This window comes from Equus caballus, chromosome 3 (genome assembly GCF_041296265.1).
Source record: "Equus caballus isolate H_3958 breed thoroughbred chromosome 3, TB-T2T, whole genome shotgun sequence".
In the NCBI taxonomy this organism is placed as follows: domain Eukaryota; kingdom Metazoa; phylum Chordata; class Mammalia; order Perissodactyla; family Equidae; genus Equus; species Equus caballus.
Genome location: NC_091686.1, coordinates 115,733,917 through 115,752,702, shown reverse-complemented (window position 1 = coordinate 115,752,702; position 18,786 = coordinate 115,733,917). Strand labels below are relative to the sequence as shown.

Below are 18,786 nucleotides of genomic sequence, written 5' to 3'. Positions count from 1 at the left end.
CATCCAAATGTGGCAGAGAATGAAACCACCGGCCATGTGTTCAAAAGAAACATGATATCATTGGCTAACAGAGACAAGACTCAACCAGGAAACAGACTCCAGCGTTAAAATTCTAGCACACAGGGCTTTTGGAAAATAAAAACTAGACACAGTGGAATAGAAAGACTCTATCTAAATGGATGAGGCCGAGAGAGAGATGATCTATCGAGCTATAGTTGAGAAGGCAGCTGGGATAGAGATGACGAAAACTAGGAAACAGCCACTAGACGAAAGGTTATCGGTCACCAATGAGCAATGACACAAAAGAGGTTCAAAATTGCTGCTTCAGATAGAAGCAGGAAAAATAAGAATATGATGGTTCGGTGAAGGCATATTATTTTCTCGAAGTGAGGCCAGGCTCCTGGAAGCCCCCTAATGTGCTGCTGCTTGCACCCCGCCTCGACTCCACTCTACCAAGGAAGCTCACTCTGTGCCACTTGGAGCAAGTGACATAAATTCCCTGTGAACTCCAGACTCCTCATCTATGTAATGGGCACAGTTGTTTCCACTTCATGGAACTGGAAATGAAGTCAGATAAGACATGGGGGTGACTAAAGGGCTTGTCAAAATTGACTTTGTTTTTTAATTTATGGAAAACAATTGGAGTAAGAGTGATTCCCATTTGATATTTTTGACATTACAGCTGTCAGGTGACCCTTGGAACTGGCCTTTTTATCCGGGAAGGATCACTTTTTGGGGCCCCTATGGGTCATATAAATGTAGAACGGAAGGATCCTGAAGGAGGGGCATGCTCGGTGAGCTGCTGGGCATGGTGTGACTGTTGCTGCTACAAACTGCTCCTCCTCTTGGCAGGGCATAAGTTTCTTGAGGGCAAAGAACCCGTCTTCTTTTTCTTTACATCTCAAATGTCACCTAGAATGATGCCAGACACAAAATAGACACTGAATAAGTATTTGTTGAATGATTGAGTGTCTATCCAGCTGTTACAGTAAATGCCTCTGAGCTAGGAATTCCGTATACATCCTCTGCATCTAGACGAAGGCCTAACCTGGAGTGGAGACAGTGAGTTTTCCTTAAATGAATAAATGAGCAGAGCTTGACATTAGTCAGGACTGCACATATTAAAACCTGAAACGTTTTTCTTACCTCTTTGGCGTGGTTAGAATAGACACAACACTCCATGGCCCAAATTTTCAAATATATATATATTTACATGATTTCTATGCAATATCTAAGCATATTGTACATGCACCTGCTCACGTGCACACTCACATATAGCCATTGTCCCCCAGGCGTGAAGGTCAGTGGCATCTTCATCCATTTGCTTTATCATATCACCATTTGAATTGCAGAAATAGTGAAGTTCCAGAAAACCAAATAATAAATGAAAAGAATAACTGTTTTTCTACATGGCAGGCTCCATGCTAAGTGCCATACAGGTATTTTCCCTTGGAAAATTTACAACAGTCTTGTGAAGGATGTACAATTATTATCCCCATTTTACAGAGGAAAAGCCTGAGACTCGGAGGAGTAATTTGCCTAGAGTCACACAGCCCAACCGCTGGCCTATATCCTGTAATAGCTCTTTACGTGATATTGGAACACCACTTGAGAATAGCACTTCCCCGTCAGAGGGGGAAGCCACAAGGGACATCTTTCTTTGGCTCCATCCTTTGTTCTTTGCTGCCCTGAGTCTCCGGCACATCTGATTTGTAATTGTCCCAGCAATTCTGGGTGCGCAGCAACCTAGAAGATTTTGAGACACAACAGACTGCAGAGGGGCTGGCTCTGAGCCACTAGAGGGAAGCTACAGGTAGGATCCTGTTTCAACCATCAACCATGCAAATAAGCTGATGCTGGCGCAGATCACGAACTGCTCACCAGTCGTTTCCTTAATGACTTGCTAAATTTCCTTCGTATGCTCCCAGAAAATCACACTCTCTGCAAAGTCCCGTGGCTCCATTCCGCAGCCCACACCGATAGCGTCAGGATTCCTGACCCGAAGCCAAATCCTGGTTCTCAGCCCTATGTGAATAGACTTGGGTGTCTCCAAAGTAACCGAGGTACTGCAGGTCACACAAAGGCCTCACCCAGCCCTGGTGCTGGCGGCCAGGACCCCTCTGGAAGGAGCCTTGGAGGTGCTGCAGAGACTGGAGCCCAGTGAATCTCTTTTAAAGCAAAGAAAACTTTGTTAAAATGAAATCTCCAAAGGAGAAGGCAAATAAGAGCAGAACTGCTGGGGCTGAAGCAGAAGCGGGGGTCCCAGATCTCCACCTCAGCATCCCCCTGTGACCCCTACATTGCTCCCTAAAGCATTTTCCCAGAATCTCTGTAGCTCCCCAGAGCGAAGTTGAAACCCTCTGATCTCGTCCACCTCAGCCCATTACCATTTCAGGTATAAAGAGGTCAGGGAACATGGCCAAGTTCCCATAGCGAATGAGTGCTGGGACCTGAACTCAGAGCTCCTTACACTCAGGTCATCACAAGACACTATTTTGCCTTCAGAGGTGAAAAAATTCTCTCATTGCTGGCTAATTTTGTTTTTCCTGTTTTTAATCATCATTGGTAACAGTTGTCTAAATGCGTTTTACTCTCTTCTCTAAAGCTCTTCATTTGCAGCCAGAGAGAATATCATCAGTCAGTATGAGCACCAAAGGGGGACTGAGGGAGGGCATGGTGGCCTTTCGATATAGCACCCTCAAAAAGTAACAAACTACAACCCCTTCTCCTTCAAAATGAAAAATAAGTAATCTATGTGAGATTTTTCTTTGTCTGGAAAGCTCTGTCTCTTGAACCTCCGTGCATCTGTGGGGCTTCTGTTTCCTTTCAGACTACCTCCGTGTGACCTTCCTGGTGAAGCCTTCTGAGGGACAAATCCCAGGGGAGAACTCCTTAACAATCCTTAATTATATGTTGGCCTGCATTTGTCCCTTTCCACACGGGGACCACCTTAAGTGGAGAATTAGGGTTCCGTGCATTAGTGCAATGCATTAAAAAGCAAATTTGCACAAATAACTGAGCAAGTTGCTTTAATAACACTCAAAGTTTCACAGATATGCTGTCCATCCAAGTCACACTTTCTTTTATCTCATGGAATAGAATTCTAGAATCTTATCAGTCTTGAGTTTGAGTCCTAACTCTGCCACCTCCTAGCTGTGTGGCCTTAGCTGGGCCACATAACCTCCCCGCTGAGCCTGTGCCCTCATTCACAACATTGTTGTAATAACCTGCAGGGTCATTGTGAAGACTAGAAGTAAAGCATACTATATACTATCTGACTCAGGGGAGATACTCAGATGATGTCAGCTAGTATTTTTTTCTACCAGAGCATAAGCTCTTTTTCACAATTATGTCACCAGCAACTAGCACAGTGCTCAGTAAATGTTCATAGCAGTGATGAGTGCTTAACAGAGTGACTGACTAAATGAATGAACAAATGATCACATTGTGAGGGACCTGAACAATCATCAGATGTAACTACCCATCCAATTCAAAGTGGATCTTTTAGAGCACTCCTGAAAGACAGTCGTTGGTGTTCAGTGGAGCATGCTCACTAGCCCTCTACTGCCCATGGCTGGGGTGGTACATAATTAGAAAGGCAGGCCTGACATTGAATAGAATTGTTACCATGATTCACCAGCCACCCATCTTGGCTTGTTCTGACCACCTCCACTGTGAGGCACAAGTGCTAATTCTTTCATCCTCTTAACAAGCATTTCTTGTTGGCCTTGTCTACTGGGCTACAAGAACTCTGGATTCAGGCTGAATATGTAGTGGCAGCCCTGCCGTTGTGGGGCTTATGTTGTAGCCAGAAACAGACATTAAAGAACTAAGTGAATAATTAATTATTTAACAGTATTATAAGCATTTGGAAAGAGAAGTACAGGGTACCATGGAGGGAGGTAACCAGTAACCAGGAAGGTTACCCCTCTGTAAGGTGGGCCAGAGAGTTGATTGAAGAAGCGTTAGAGGGTAGAGAGAGAAGGAATGAGGGAGAGAAGTGGGGCAAACATACTTCTTAATATACTGGGAAAGTCCCTTCTTAATCCTTCCTGAAAAACCTCATTCATGTTAAGGCTCTTTGTCACAAATCGACGATTATTCATAGATTTGTGAAATAGAAACAAACCCAGGCTCAAATCCTGAGGCTGCTGTTTACACCTTTGGCAAATGACTCCGCACCCCTCAGCTTACACTCCTCACCTGTAACACAGGGAGGTCGAGGCAGCTACTGTTGAGAATGATGTGGCAATTTAGGCGAGGATATACCACCACACTCAGCACAGTGTCATCACATGGTGAGCAGTCAAAAGTGGTATCCTTGGGGGTTGGCCTGGTGGTGTAGTGGTTGGGTTCACATGCTCTGCTTCAGCGGCCCGGGGTTTGTGGGTTCGGATCCCAGGAGCAGACCTACATACCACTCATCAAGCCATGCTGTGCAGCATCTCATATCTAAAATAGAGGAAGATTGGTGCAAATGTTAGCTCGGGACCAAAGACAAATATGCATATACGGTATCCTTGCTATTATCATAATTAATGTCCAACTGCTTCACATTCAGATGAGGAAGGAGAAGTTCAGAGTGGTTGAAGACATGAAGGTCATTCATCTAATGGAAGGCAGAGGTGACACTCAGCCATAGGTCTCCCTAATCCAATCCTCTTGACAGAAAATGATGTTGTTTCACATATTTTTTTAAATCTCATAGTCAGAAATGAAATGCATACATAACTAACACTTTCCTTAGGGTCCAGCGATGATCACATGGGAATTTCAGAGAGTGAGCTCTAGATCTTTAGTGGGCAACGTTGTGGGGCCAGGACTGTTCTGGAAGCTGAATGGGATGCAAAGAATAAGATAGGGCTCTTTCGTCAGAGGTTTTACCTTCATTTAGTTGAATTTCCCCCAACAAAAGGCCAACAACACAGATTCTTTTAGGGTGGGAGAAGTAAGACTTGAAGGAAATATTTCCAAACATTCTCAGAGGCCGCAGCTCAGATATTTCTGGTCACTGCTTTACAGGAAAACTTATACTTTTGACCAACTACTTACCTTAGAACTCATCCATGTTACTAAAACCAACAAAATAATTTCCACTTGAATGTTCAAAGCATAAGTAGCATTTAACCTCTAGTGTTTCAGGACATTGACCATCACAGGAAAATAATTCCTCTCAACTTAATAGTAACCTAGTCATAGAAACTAATTATAGGTAGGTCGAGAACAGGCATTCTGAACCAAATAAACACCTTCATATTAGCCAGACTTCCTGAGACTATCACACACTAAAATCTATTCATCAGCCTTTCAATAAACAGTTCTTGAGCACCTACTAATAATAGCCAAATAGCCAACCTTTTTGAGAGCTTACCCTAGCCAGGCCCTTAGGTAAACTTCATAACATTCCTATGAGGCAGCAACTATTATTATCCCCATTTGACAGATGAGAAAACTGAGTCACAGACAGCTCAAGTAGTTTCCCCAAGGCCAGGGAGTTTGGTGCCGTAGTTCCTGCTCTTAGCCACTATGCTGTATTGCTTTGCTTCTGAGAAGCAAGTATTCTCTGGATGTTGCAAGGTGGTCCTTGACCTTGAGGCATTCACAGCATTGTGACAGAGCCTGACACACCAAGGATGACAATAAGGGGACACAAGTGAGCAAATGTTGAGTACTTCCCATGTGTAAGGCACTGGGACCAGCTCCTCTCCTCACAATGCCTCAGTTATCCCCACAACAACTCAATGAGGCGTTATTGTTTGCAATAAGGCAAACAGTGAGGATGTGAGAAAGGCAGGAATTTGGAGATGTTGAATAACCAGACAGAGGTCAAGCAGTTTTTGAGTGTTGTGAGGATTGGAGTCAGCATCCGTGGTCAACTCCATCCCTTTTGGAATCACACATGCTTCCCACTTCACCCAGATGTCTGCTATCTTACGAGTCTCATATCGGTCAAGGGCATCTCTTGGACACAAATGAGACAGTGACTTGCTCTACCTGCGGAGGACCAGGAAGTCTTCACAGAAAAACTGATAAGAGAATGTGATTAGGAAGGAATATTAGGAATTGAGAGACTGAAAAGAAATGTTTCAGACTGAGAATGTATACAGCATGTTCACAATAGCACAGAAATGTAAAAATGTTTAGCATGCTCAGGAGTAAGAGCTGGTACAGGGTAGCTGGAATATGGATTAGAAAGCGATGAGGAGGGGCAGGAGATGAGGCTGGAAATGTTTTAGGGACCAAATATTGAGGGGCTCAGTACAACACCCCACTTGGAGTTTATACTGGAGGCCTCTGAGAGCTGACTCACAGCTGCCTACTGTGTTCAAAGCTTCTAGATAAGAGATAGCCATGAATGTTTTTATTGTTTTGCTCTCTTTCATCTATTTAATTCTACACAAAAAAATATTTTGGATAGTATTTGAAGAAGGCTTTTGTTCAAGCATAATCTTCCAAGATCATCAAGGACTGACACTACGTGATATTTACCTTTATAATACCAACATCTGACGTTCTGCCTACACAAGATACATGTTTGATGAACGATTGCTAAATAAGTGGATGGATGGATGGATGATGGGTGGAAGGTGGATGGATGGTGAATGGATGGATAAATGAATAAGTGAATAAATTAATGAGCAAATAAGCAAAGTAATAAAGTTATAGTAGGGGTGGCATTATGTGTAGACAGAGTTACCAACAATTTACATATTCAATGTCAGCATTAAACATATGCCTCTCTCCACAGTCCCCAATGATTAGAATTCCTGTCACATGGAGGAATTTTTTTCATTCTGTAGTAGAGAATAAGATTTAAAATGCAAATACTTGAAAGAATTCTTCAATGAATTTTGATTGATTGTTGAAAATAGGAAAAAGTAGACATGAATTCATACTAAGATGTAAATGATTGATCCTGGATCATTTCCTGACTGGGTATTGGGATAGGCAGGGAGGCAGAGGATGAAGTTTGAGTTAGTTAACTCCTTCCATTCCATCAGTAAGGAGTTTCAGAAGCTTCCGCGTTCCACCAAATCTTACCTTACCCTTCAAATATTCACTTTCACTTGAGGATGCTTTCTTTCAAAGATGGATACTGGCAAAGACCCCTAGAATGTTGCCCACATCCCTGTCCCACCACTTATTAACATACACACCCCTCTCTACTAATCAGGCCAGCCTCTGCCTTTCTCCATAACCCATGCAGATGGCCACCTCACTGCCCCATCTTTGTCTTCTCATCATCCTACAGTGCTCTCCCCACTCCATCTCCCCATCCTTTAAAATCCTGCCTCATCATCTCAGCAATTGGTCCCTCCTAAAATTCCCACTGCGGTAGGGAGCAACACCAAAACCTCTTTTTTTCGATTCATCCTTAACTACTTGTCACCTTAGTGTAGATTATAGGTACAGTAAATTTTGCTAATAATAATACGTACATTCCCTGAGTATGACGTTTATGCTCAGACCTTGGATTTTGCACACATGATATCTCATCCTAAGAGGTAAAAATTTTTGTGCCCATTTTATAGATGAAGACTCCAAGGATCAGAAGGGTAAAATATAAGCCAAATAAAGACCCCCTCCCTTGAATTCCAGCTCTTCCAGTTCTAACTCAGCCCTCTTTCCCCTATTCAGTGTTGCTACTGAATGATGAAAATATTCTGCTTTGTCATTAGATATTATATTTAAAACCGTGGCTCAACTTGTACAAAACCTCTATAAGTTCTTTTTATAATGGTTGCAGAGTATTCCACAGAACATATATGTATTAGGTTTTATTTAACCCTTATTATTGGATATGGAGTTTGCAGCTTTGTTTTTAAAACCATAAGGAGCAGAGCCATGAAAAAACTGTAGACTTTTTTTCCTTAGTTTGGATTATTTCATTATAATAAATTCCCAGGAACAGAATTATCGTGTCAAAGCATATGAATGTTTTATGACTCAAAATACACATTATCAACGTGCAATGCTGTGCACCAATGTACACCGCTGCCAGCAAGGCATATGCAGTCCCAAGTCGTAGCACCCATGAGTGAAGGGCGTGATCATTTTGCTTTCTTATAACTAGTGAGGCCAAACACTGTCTACTAATGCATCTGCTGTGAATTATCTCATCTAGTCTTGTAGACATGTACCTCTTAGTATTCTGATTGCATTTTCTGTTCGTTCATACCAGTTTTTCATAACATAGAATAAATCCTATGCTAGGCATAGTGTTTGTGCTATACCTAAGTTCATTCAGCTAATTATACTCAATTTGGGACAAATACTTGATGGTCACCCACGATGTGTCACCATGATGGCACTGGGGACACCCAAATGAAAAAGAAAAGGCTTTAAGAAACCAAAAGACTACAGAAAAAGGTCTGATGGTTGGCCCTGTGAGGTAAACTCTGAATTAACTACAAGATACTCCTACTCAAAATGAGGAGACAGGCCATGAAAAGGATCATGATTTGGAAATGGGGGACAGCCAAGAGTGCTGTAGGGTTTCAGAAAAGGCAGAGAATGGAGAGATCTGGGGCACCTTCATGGAAGATGCAAGTTTGAGCTGGGCCTGGGGGACAGTGGAATTTGGGGAGAAGCAGAAGGGTAGGATTTCTGACTAAGAAGCCTTATGAATCAAAGCCCAGAGCTGACATCACAGCTGCAAAAGCAGGCTCAGCAAGCAGAGGGGCTGCTGGTGCATCTGGTAAACATTTTCTGCATGAGGACCCATGAGACATTTGTTTGTTCACCAAGCAGTCTGGCTGCTATCATGTGGGTCCATGAGAACAAGACCATTCAGATGAAAGTGGACATCTCTTTTTCAGAAGTTTCTCCTTGTGAAGGCAACTAAGCTAACCCTATCTTTACCAGCTACTGAAGGGCCTATCAAATTCTGATCTTTAATGTTCTTAGTGTGACAAATATACTTTTTGCCCAAGGCCTGGCTGCTTGGGCCCAGGAATTACAAGGGATTCTTTTCCTGAGTCAGGGAAGGGTCTTACAAAGATATGAGGATACATTGCCACACCCTCCAATTCGTTTGCAAAGTGGAGTAAGTCACGGAGCTGTTCAATTTACTTCTCAGTTGAACAAGCACCAATCAGTTACCCATGGTCTGAAGCCAGCAGAGGCTCTCTACCAGTCAGATAAATAATCTTGACTCGAGTTTCTCAGCGGACTTGAGTGTCTAAACAACTACATGGGTGTTCCTTAAATCAGCCTGAGAGTACTCTCTGAGCACCAGGAGGGAACCTGTCTTCATTGTTTTGCATCCCTAGCGCTGATCAGAAGAGATCTTAAACACAGAAATGGCCCAGCGTCCATAGTGACAGGCACCAAAGGATTATGCAACAGTAATGATGGTGAATTCTCTGGAATTAAGGGGAAGATTCTTCCCAAGCTACCAAAACAAGGTTCCAGAGAGGCTAGCACAGGCTCTTCAGATCATCGATGACCAGTCTTCAATAAAATAAACAATCACTGGCCTGAAGGATCCAGGATACAGAGCTAGAAGATCCCTTACCCATCACCTGGTCACCAGGCAGGCCCTAAGGTCAAGTGTTGAATGGGCAGGAGAAACCCCTGGGGCACCTGCTTAGCCTCCGAGTCTACCCAACACTAGGCCTATGGATACAGTGATAGACCTCGTAGCAGAGTCTAGGAATCCCCCACCCCCTCAGCACCATCCACACTGGCCTCCTTCTACCTCAGTGCACTAGCTGTTTCCCCCAGCTAGAATGCTCTTTCCCCCATGACATCTACATGATTCCCTCCTCTACCTTATTTTAGTCTCTGCTCCGATGCTGCCTCCTCTGAGTGGGCTTCCCTGACCGCCTTGTATAAAACAGCATCCCTTCACCCTCCCCTTAGCAGGCTGCACTTTACTCCCAGCTCTTATGACCACCTGAAACACTAACAATGGTTAAGATCCATGACATGAGGGATCTGTCTTATCTGTCCACTGCTATGTGCCAGGCACCCAGAACAAAGCCTGGCACATAGTAAGCTTTCCATAATTATTCATTGACTAAATTAATCAATTTTTCACAAAAGTTCCAAGGAGTCCCATAAGACCAGTCCTTGAACTCTACTCTGTAAGTCTCAAGACAAATTTTACCCCTTTGAGTCTCTCAGTTCCACTTCATCAAGACAGTGTGTTCTGCTCCCCTCCTTTTTTGCTGGCCTCCTCTATCATACCTGGAGTCCCAGAGGAGAAATTACCTAGATTATCGATCCCAGGAGATGACGACGCACTAGTCTTATCCAAACCTCTCAGAAAACTGAACATCAGAGAGTTTAGTGGCTTGTCCAGCATCACACAGTTACTATGTGAGTGGCAGCTGGGACAGAGGACCCAGGTTTCCTAATTCTCACTGCATTGCTCCACCCAAAACACCATTCTTTCTCCCTTAGCTGCAAATGGTGTGTGTATTGCTAATAGGGAAGGGAACTTTTTTGAAGGAGGCAGACAAAATGAAGGAGGAAGGCCACAAGTTGAACTAGGAAGAAAGGCAAGGCCTTGCCATCACAACCGATTGTAGAATGGATACCGTGGTAATGGAGAGATTCAAGTGGCCCCAATCTCTGCAGCTCCTGGAGAGTCTGTCCAAGACCTTGCCAATCCCAGGGCGCCACAGACCAACCATAGCGACTGCGGTCAGCAGAACCAACCACATCCAACCCTGACATGGGTCCAAACACGAGCAGCAGGAATGAAAGAAAGAACTCCAAGGGGCAGGGGAAGGAAAAAGAAAGGCCCCATAGCAGAGGCAGGCCAGTTACGAAATTAGCCAAGAGCATGACGGACACAAGAAAACATAATAGACGTGAAAACCTGGCAGAAAAAAACGGCAAAGAAAAGCAAGTTGGTGAAAAATAAACACGATCCAAAAACGCAACAAAACATTTTTTAAAAGTTTATTTTACCTAGAATTAATGACAGGAAAACCCCATAAACGTGGCGCAACATGTTTAATGCCCCATTGAATGCCAACATTATGCCATTCATCTGTCCTTGCAGGTGTATTATTTCTAGTCCCCAGGATGAAAAGAAAAGTTGCTTTCCACATCTTTTATAGCACTTAAAAATACATATTTCCAGGGCTTTATTGCCAAAGGTCCCGTTTTCTTCCAGAACCCACAACAACTAATCATGTTCCCACCGCCGAGTCTAGGAACTGGGATTAGTAGATGGTGGGAGGGTTCTCTTCCATCCTATGGGTGATCTCTGCTTTAACGATCCTTAGAGTTCGTGATTTCTCCTAAATATTTATTTCTCCCTGAGGGAAAGATTTCTCTAAGAACTTTCTCTCTGCCCTAAATATCCACAGTTCTTGACCTGTTTTTCTTCTGTTTGTCCACTTAGAGTTTTTGCTGGAATCAATTTTATTAATTTCCTTCTGAAAATTAGCAAGTCAGAGTAAATCACACGAGCTTTTTCCTCTCCACCATGTGAATCGGCCCCCCTCCACTTTCTTGGTTTTTCTCTCAGTGATAGGTCACCAAGGCCTAGATTTACTCTAGTTTTTCTCCAGAATGTCCCATCAAATTAAAAAAAAAATGTAAAAGAAGAGAGAGACACAGAAAGAAAAAGGAAGGAAGGAAGAAAGAATGGGAAAGAGGGAGGGAGGGAGGGAAAGTTTAAATTAAACTTAAAAAAAATTATTATTGCAATTTAAACATTGTAATCAACAGCTATGCCTCCATCATTTTTCTAAAGGGTACCCCCTTTTAGATTCAGAAGACTTCTTTTGTAATAAAAGACATTATCCACCATTGCCTCGGGGTCTCTCTTTCTACCATCAAATTAACTGTTATGCAAAAACTTCTGGCATTGTCAGCATTCTTTGCGGATTCCTGTTCAAATTATTGAATTAACTAAACCACCAACAAAATCATGTTTCCAGTGACATCAGGATCTATGTATGGTTCCCTGAGCTTGGGTAGGTCACTTTTTGCATCGACAAGTTCCTCCCCTGCAAAAAGAAACTGCTAGACCAGATTATCTCTAAGATCCTTTTAAACTATAATATTGTGCTTGTATACTGTTTCTTAATTCAGTGATTTTCGTTTTACTTTATGAGAACACGATATTCATCAATTATCCAGGGACTCTACCTCACAATTTAAAAAGTAATAAAAATAAAATAGAATAAAATAATAAAGGCTTTACTATTCGTAGACTCTGTTTCCAGAACCCCAAACCTGGAGATTCACTTTGAGGCATTCTATGCCCTTAGGTTTTCTCATTGGCTGTTCTGGTGGCAGCCGGCTCGTTAACTGACTTTTATCGCTTGTTTTCACAACAACCTTGAGACTCCTTAGAGCAAATTGCAATGGCAAATTTGTTATCCAATTGGCAGTTAGGAAAATCCAGATCTCAGGCCCCAGAGGAAAGGCCGACTCCTTAATTCCAGGCTGATGATGGGAAAGGAGTCATCAGGAGGTTAAGCGACTTATGCAATTGGACAGAGCAAGCCAGCGTCCAGGACAGAATTCTGGACACCAAGCACTTGCCTCTTCGGACGGGGTTCAATTCGCCCAGCCACACTTCTTCCCTGACTGCTTTTTAATCTGGTATGATCCACAAATAAGGGAAATTGTGGTTTTCACATCATGATCAAGGTTATTTTCCGCTGTGAATAATAAAAGCTGAGTAACCCATTCGTAGCTTCAAAATGTTCCCATTCCAGCCCGCGTTGTTTATTCCTCAGGCTTTCAACAGTTTTCATTTCAAGATGTCAGTTTTTAACAAGTTTGCATAATTCTGCATTTTATTTCAGGATTCTCTGTCATAACCATTCACTTCCCCCCACCGGCTAAGTTGTTGAAAAAGAAAACTCTGTTTCGAGGCCAGTCCAATCCTACAATTTAAAAGCTGGCAGGATCTGTCTTCCTTTTCTCCCCTGGGAGGATTAATTTGCTTCTTTTTATTCTCAAAGTTTTATGATTCCAAATAAAGGATATAATGGTGCCATTGAGAGTTGGGAAAATGTGGAAGATAAATAGTCTATGTGGGAACTGCTTAAAATGAGAATCGAAGTTTTGGGGAAGGAGGTGGGAGGAGAGGAGACGTTTTTTATCATGTGAGTGTGGCCTATTAATGATAAAGGAAATTTCCTCCTTCTAATGAGTCTTGCCTTTATAGACTGAAGTGAGGGCGAATGGTTCCATTTGTGTCATAAATGTAAAGAAGCTGAAATCGTACTCCCAAGAATGTAATATGTTTAATTTTGAAGTTAGAGGAGCAGCCATTAAAATGTACATTTTTTTCTGGGACCTGCAATACAGAGTCTGGGCTTTTAATCTTGACTTCACTGCCCAAACACTGACGCGTTTAAGAAACATGCTAAAATAACCTGCAGGAAACAAATGGACCAAGGAAGGTAACTTGAATAAATTCTCTTGATCAAGTTAACCCTAATTAGCTCCAAACTTGGTGGGAGCCAGCTGTGTGATAATCCATTTATACCACTGTTGCAAGAGCCCGATTGATCATTAAAGAATGTTTCTTAAGGGCCCTTTGGAATTCTACAAAATAAATTGGGCAAGTGTTATTAACCTCCAGAAGTTTATAATTAAGGTCAATGCAGCAGACATTTATTGACTAGGCACTGTGTGCAAAGCACTGTGGAGAAGCAGGACCAACCAAGGCACAATTCCTGCCCTCACGGAGCATGGAGGCAATGGGATAGGAAGATCATGACCCTTCATTAGTCTGTGGTCACACTGTCAGTCTGAGATCCCAGGAGGGATTCATTCTGCTGCAAACGTTTCACAGCACAGGCTACATTTGAAGTGGCCCTAAAAAGATAAGAGAAGCAAGGCTGATTTAATGCACCTCTGGTCACATCACACCATTGCTTACACACTCTTTTGGATTCCCCTCCTACCTCGAATTAAACCCACGCCCTTAACCATGACCTTCAGAGCCCTGTACACCTTTGGCCCTCCCCAGATCTCCTACTTGCCCCCTTGGCTCACACTCTCCCCGCCTCCCAGGCCTTCTGGTGTCTCTGAACCAATCCAAACCTGATCCTGCCCTTGGCCCTCTCCAAATGGAACACCTGCCTCTAGGCCACGTGGCCGCCCTTTACCTTCCCATCTCGGCTCAGAACTCCCTCCTCAGTGAGGCCTTCCCTGACCACCCAACTTAAATCAGGCGTGCTCTTCACCCCACTCTCTGTCCCATCGCCCTGCTTCACTTTCAGCATAGCATTTAATCACTCCAAGAAATTATCATCTTTATTTAATGACTTACTTATTTATCTGTCTCTCCCCTTGCCCTACCCCAGAATTTCAGCTCCACAAGAACAGAGAATTCTCTGAGGTGTTCACTGCAGTGTCCCCTGCACCGTGGCAGTGCCAGGCACTCGGTTAATATTGGGTGAATGAGTGAATCAATCAATCAATTAATCAATGAAAATAAAAAGATCAAAGACAGGTATTGTTAGTGGGGTAGGGGACAAGGAGCAATGAACAAGCACAGAGATGAAGTTCAGATGGGGAGAGCATTTTCGAGCTTGGGGGGAACTGACAGAAATATGACTTAGTCAGTAGACTGTGGCCTTGAAAGCTACAATTCACTGCCCAAACTTTCAGAGACTTCACTCCTAAGACTCAAAGTTCAAGATGGTAAAACATTAGGGGTCTCTGCCTCACCTCCATATCCCTCAAAATTTACACTGTTGATAAAGTGCATGTAACTCATCATTATTTTCCTTGCGCATCCAATAAATACTTGTTGAAATGTTGCTCCCTCCAGCAGTAGATTCCCAATAGCTAACGCCAAGTTTTACAATATTCTCACAGGGGAAAGAGACTTCGATATAAACGGAAAGCTCTGAAAAGAACCACTTGTTCCTAAGCACCAGTTAGAGATGCTATAACTTTAAAATGTGTGGTTTCTCTCCTCTGCAGTGTAGTGGACAAGCCCATCTTTAAGTGTATCCAAAAATGTCAGCTGTCACATTTAAGGGCAGACATCCAGCCCCAGCCGCCCCGCAAAGGTGGGCATGTTATCGGAAGGCCATCACAGAGCACTTAATGGACCTCCACTCCTAAATAAACACGGCGGGGGGATGCGGGGTGCAGCCTTACGTCCTAGTTGTTTGTGTGTTCCTGTCAGACTAGTCAATTTCATTGGCCTGCGACGTTGCATTTACTTCCTGGAATATGAGATTGCACAGATCTGCCTTCATGGGCACTGGTGACTAAAATGGGAACAGTTTAATGAATCGCAAGTCAGATCCTGTATATAAAGTCCACATCACAAGGAGATGGCCAGGCCTCTGCTCAGCACAGGAAGATTTATCTTCCCTGGGTTAGACCATGACCCCGTGCTCCCTCACCCTCCTTTCACACCAATAACAATGTTATCTCCCTCCCTAAAGGGCCCATGAGGTCTTATTCGAGACCCTTTAAAATCTGGAGCCAGATTATTCTCCAAGTGTCTAAATGACGTTTTAATTGCACCCGTCACAGTGAGGCGCCACTTTAACTCTTTCAGGGGAAAGTAAACAGTTTCACAAAGACAGGCTGAATTAGGAAGAATGCATGATCATTGTCCTTGACACCCAAGTCCAAATGCCTGGCCGGCTGAGAGAACTAGATTCGTGTCACCATCATCCCTCAGTCAGGGGAGCTTAGATGAATGCAAAGAATGAGTCTGCATTGAGGGCAGCCCTCCCACCCAGAGTGCATCCCAGCCACCCTGGTGTCTGCCGTTCTCCCATTGTAGACCCTTTCTTTGGCTTAAGTCTTTGTGCCCCACTCCCCGCCCGTTTGGGGCTATCTATCATTACCTCTTAATGTGAATAAATCTGTCCAAGTGTTAGGTATGAGGAGTCTGAACCAGAATCTGTCAACATCCTTCCACTCCAGTGAGCCTGAGTCCATAAGTACCTTTTCAATGACCTTCACTTCTCTTCCTTTTGTCTGTGGCCAAATCCCTGTCCCATCCCCCAGAAGTGCAGAAACAATTTCTTAACGGGTCTTGCCACAGACATATTAGACACACCCTACACTTTCCAATCTCTTTATTTGTTGCCATTCAGTCCAGCAGGAAGGAAGGCCTCCTCCCCATATCCAGCTATCTAATTATATCCACCTCAAAGATTCCTCACTTCCGTGGGACTTCCTACCTCAGGGAAACTCTCCTTAGAGTTTCTTTGCTAAAGGAGTGGAAGAATGGTCTGCTTCTGGTGGAATCCTGGGTGCTGAGACCTGCAACCTGGGGCCTTGGAGGGACACGGTCTTTGTCTCCCTTGATGAGCTTTGCCTGGGTTTCCCCTCCCTTGCTTTCTCTCCATGGAAGGCATTCACATCCCAGCACAAGAGGTGACACTGCCCACATATAAGACACTCAAGATGTTGAGCTCAAAGCTCAAACACAGCCGTCAAGCCTTTCTCTTTATCCTCATTTCCAAGAGAGCAGTATTCTCTTCTTACAGGGAAAATGAGAGAATAAGCATGTAATGAAAGGCATCTGACCCTCAGCTTCCTTCAGAGAGATAAAAGGAAACAATGGGGATTTGGGTTTACTGGAGAGCATTTTTCCCCTTTAAACTGAGCAGATACTGTTCAGTCCCACCCAATTCATACCAAATGGGAAAAGAAAAATTAAAGAAAGCCTCCAAACTCATTTTTAGGAGAAATCTTCTGATTTATAGATGTTAATTTAAATCTAAAAACAAACAAATAAAAAGCAACATGGGCCAGTGTGTACCTGTTGCCTCAGATGGATGACATTAGGGTATGAATTTGAGTTAATAATTCCCAAAATATATGTTATGACATTACAAATTTCTTAGATGTTTTAGGTTCCATGGTCCTGTAAGTTCAGAAAACAATGATCTAAATAACGTGAAACAAATTTCTCATCTCAATCTTTCATCTTTACGAATGCGCATTGCGAATTTCTAAGAGGGACATGTAGGAGGCAGGGTTTTCTAAATATCAATTACCTTGAGACTCTTTCTTCCAGAACCATCTCAAGGGGCTGCTGAGCCACAAAACAAGCTTGGGGAGTGCTGGCCCAGAGAAAAGGGATCTCAAAAGCTGCCCACACTGCTCAAATTGCTGGCTTTAGGCCAGGGACACAAAAGACGGCTTTGTGGTCCACACAAGGCCCAGTCAGCCTCCCATGAGGCTACCCTGAGGTGTGGGGACAAAGCTCTTTCTAGTAATAAACTGTTCCTTTGCTGGGCCTTGCACATCTGTCTCCTCTGGGGCCCCACAGTGTGACCACAGTAGGTCTTTCCTTCTTATCTCAACAAACATTAGGTGTGAGGGAAAACAGAGATGCAAAGACACACACCTTTTCTTACAAAACTTCAGATTTTGCTGGAAAGCAGAGGTTCAGACAGAAAAGTGCAGAAAGCTAAGACAACTGTTTTAACTAGGGTTTGTGCATAGTGTCATAGGAATGAAAGAGGCGCACCCAGATTTGAGAATCAAGAAAGACTTCGAGAACTTGTCAGAAAGTCAAGGGCAACAGTGTTCCAGAAAGAGAAAGGCCATACAGCAGTGGTTCTCAACCAGGGGCAATTTTGCTCCCTCAGGGGATATATATTTGGCAATGTCTGGACACAGTTTCGATTGTCATAATGGAGGAAGGGGTGGACTTGTTACCGCATCCAGTGGGTAGAGGCCAGGGATGCTGCTAATCATCTTACAATGTACAGGGAAACCTAACAACAAACATTTATCTCTCTCAAAGGTCAATAGCGTTAGGGCTGAGAAGCCCTGCCATCAGCAAAGCACAGAGGGTTGAGCACAGGCTAACCTGGGGATCTGCATGTGTCTGGTGTTGTTTATCAGGGCTGGTAGAGACCCATCTCCCTCTCTCCCCACACCCAGATTACAAACTCCTCAAAAGCACTGACTTGCCCTGTTGGTGTTCATATTTCCAAGGCCTTGACTATGGTAAGTACAAAACGAAGGAGTGAAATAGGTTTCCCAAGGAGCAATGTCGATAATAATGAACACAGGTGTATGAAGTTCCTGTGGCAGCCATAACAAATTACCGCAACTTGGTGGGTGCAAACAACACTTACAGTTCTGGGGGTCAGAAGTCTGAAATCAACATGTTGGCAGGATTTGTTCCTTCTGGACGCTCTTAGGGAGAATCCTTCCTTGTCTCTTCTGGTGACTCCAGGTGTTCCTTGGCTTGTGGAAGCATAATTCTAATAGTGGCCTCCATCTTCCCATGAGTCTTCACTTGGCCTTTTCCTGTGTGTCTGTGTCTTCTCCTCTTCTGTTTCTAACAAGGACATGTGTCACTGGATTTAGAGTCCACTCAGTTAATCCAGGATGATCTCATCTTGAGATCCTTAACATAATTCCATCTGCAAAGACCCATTTTCCAGATCAGGCGACATTCAGAGGTACTGGGAATTAGGACTTGAACATAGCCTTTAGGGGGCCACCATTTAAGGCTACAACAGGGGCTACATGCCTGGAAGGCAGAACAAGAGAAACACTCATAGGAGGGGAAGAGTGAATCCTTCACCCGGCGAATCGTTTCTCCAAGAGTTGGCCACTTCTGGTTCTCACTTCAATAAGACAGCAAGATAAAACAGCAGGGGCATTTCATTTTGAAGCACAAAATATTTGTGTACAGAATATATGAGTACAAAATATTTTCAATGATAAAAGACCCTGTCAAGGAGAAAGCTCAGGGAGTCCACAAAAACGCCACCTAATTCACACGATATCCCTAGATTTCAGGTCTCTAAAATGCACTCTGCACAAGGACTTCATCCGTGCCAGTGGAGGAGAGCCTCATTTTCC

The 18,786-nt window shown here is 43.5% G+C and overlaps 1 long non-coding RNA gene across 1 annotated transcript; it reads right to left on the bottom strand.

Moving 5' to 3' along the window:
- Positions 1-599: 599 nt before the first annotated feature.
- LOC111772959 (uncharacterized) lies at positions 600-18,256 on the bottom strand. The gene is made up of 3 exons (XR_002807156.2): positions 18,051-18,256; positions 4,204-4,452; positions 600-912 (listed from the first exon to the last, which is right to left on the bottom strand). It is a non-coding gene; the product is annotated as an uncharacterized lncRNA (long non-coding RNA).
- Positions 18,257-18,786: the final 530 nt, after the last annotated feature.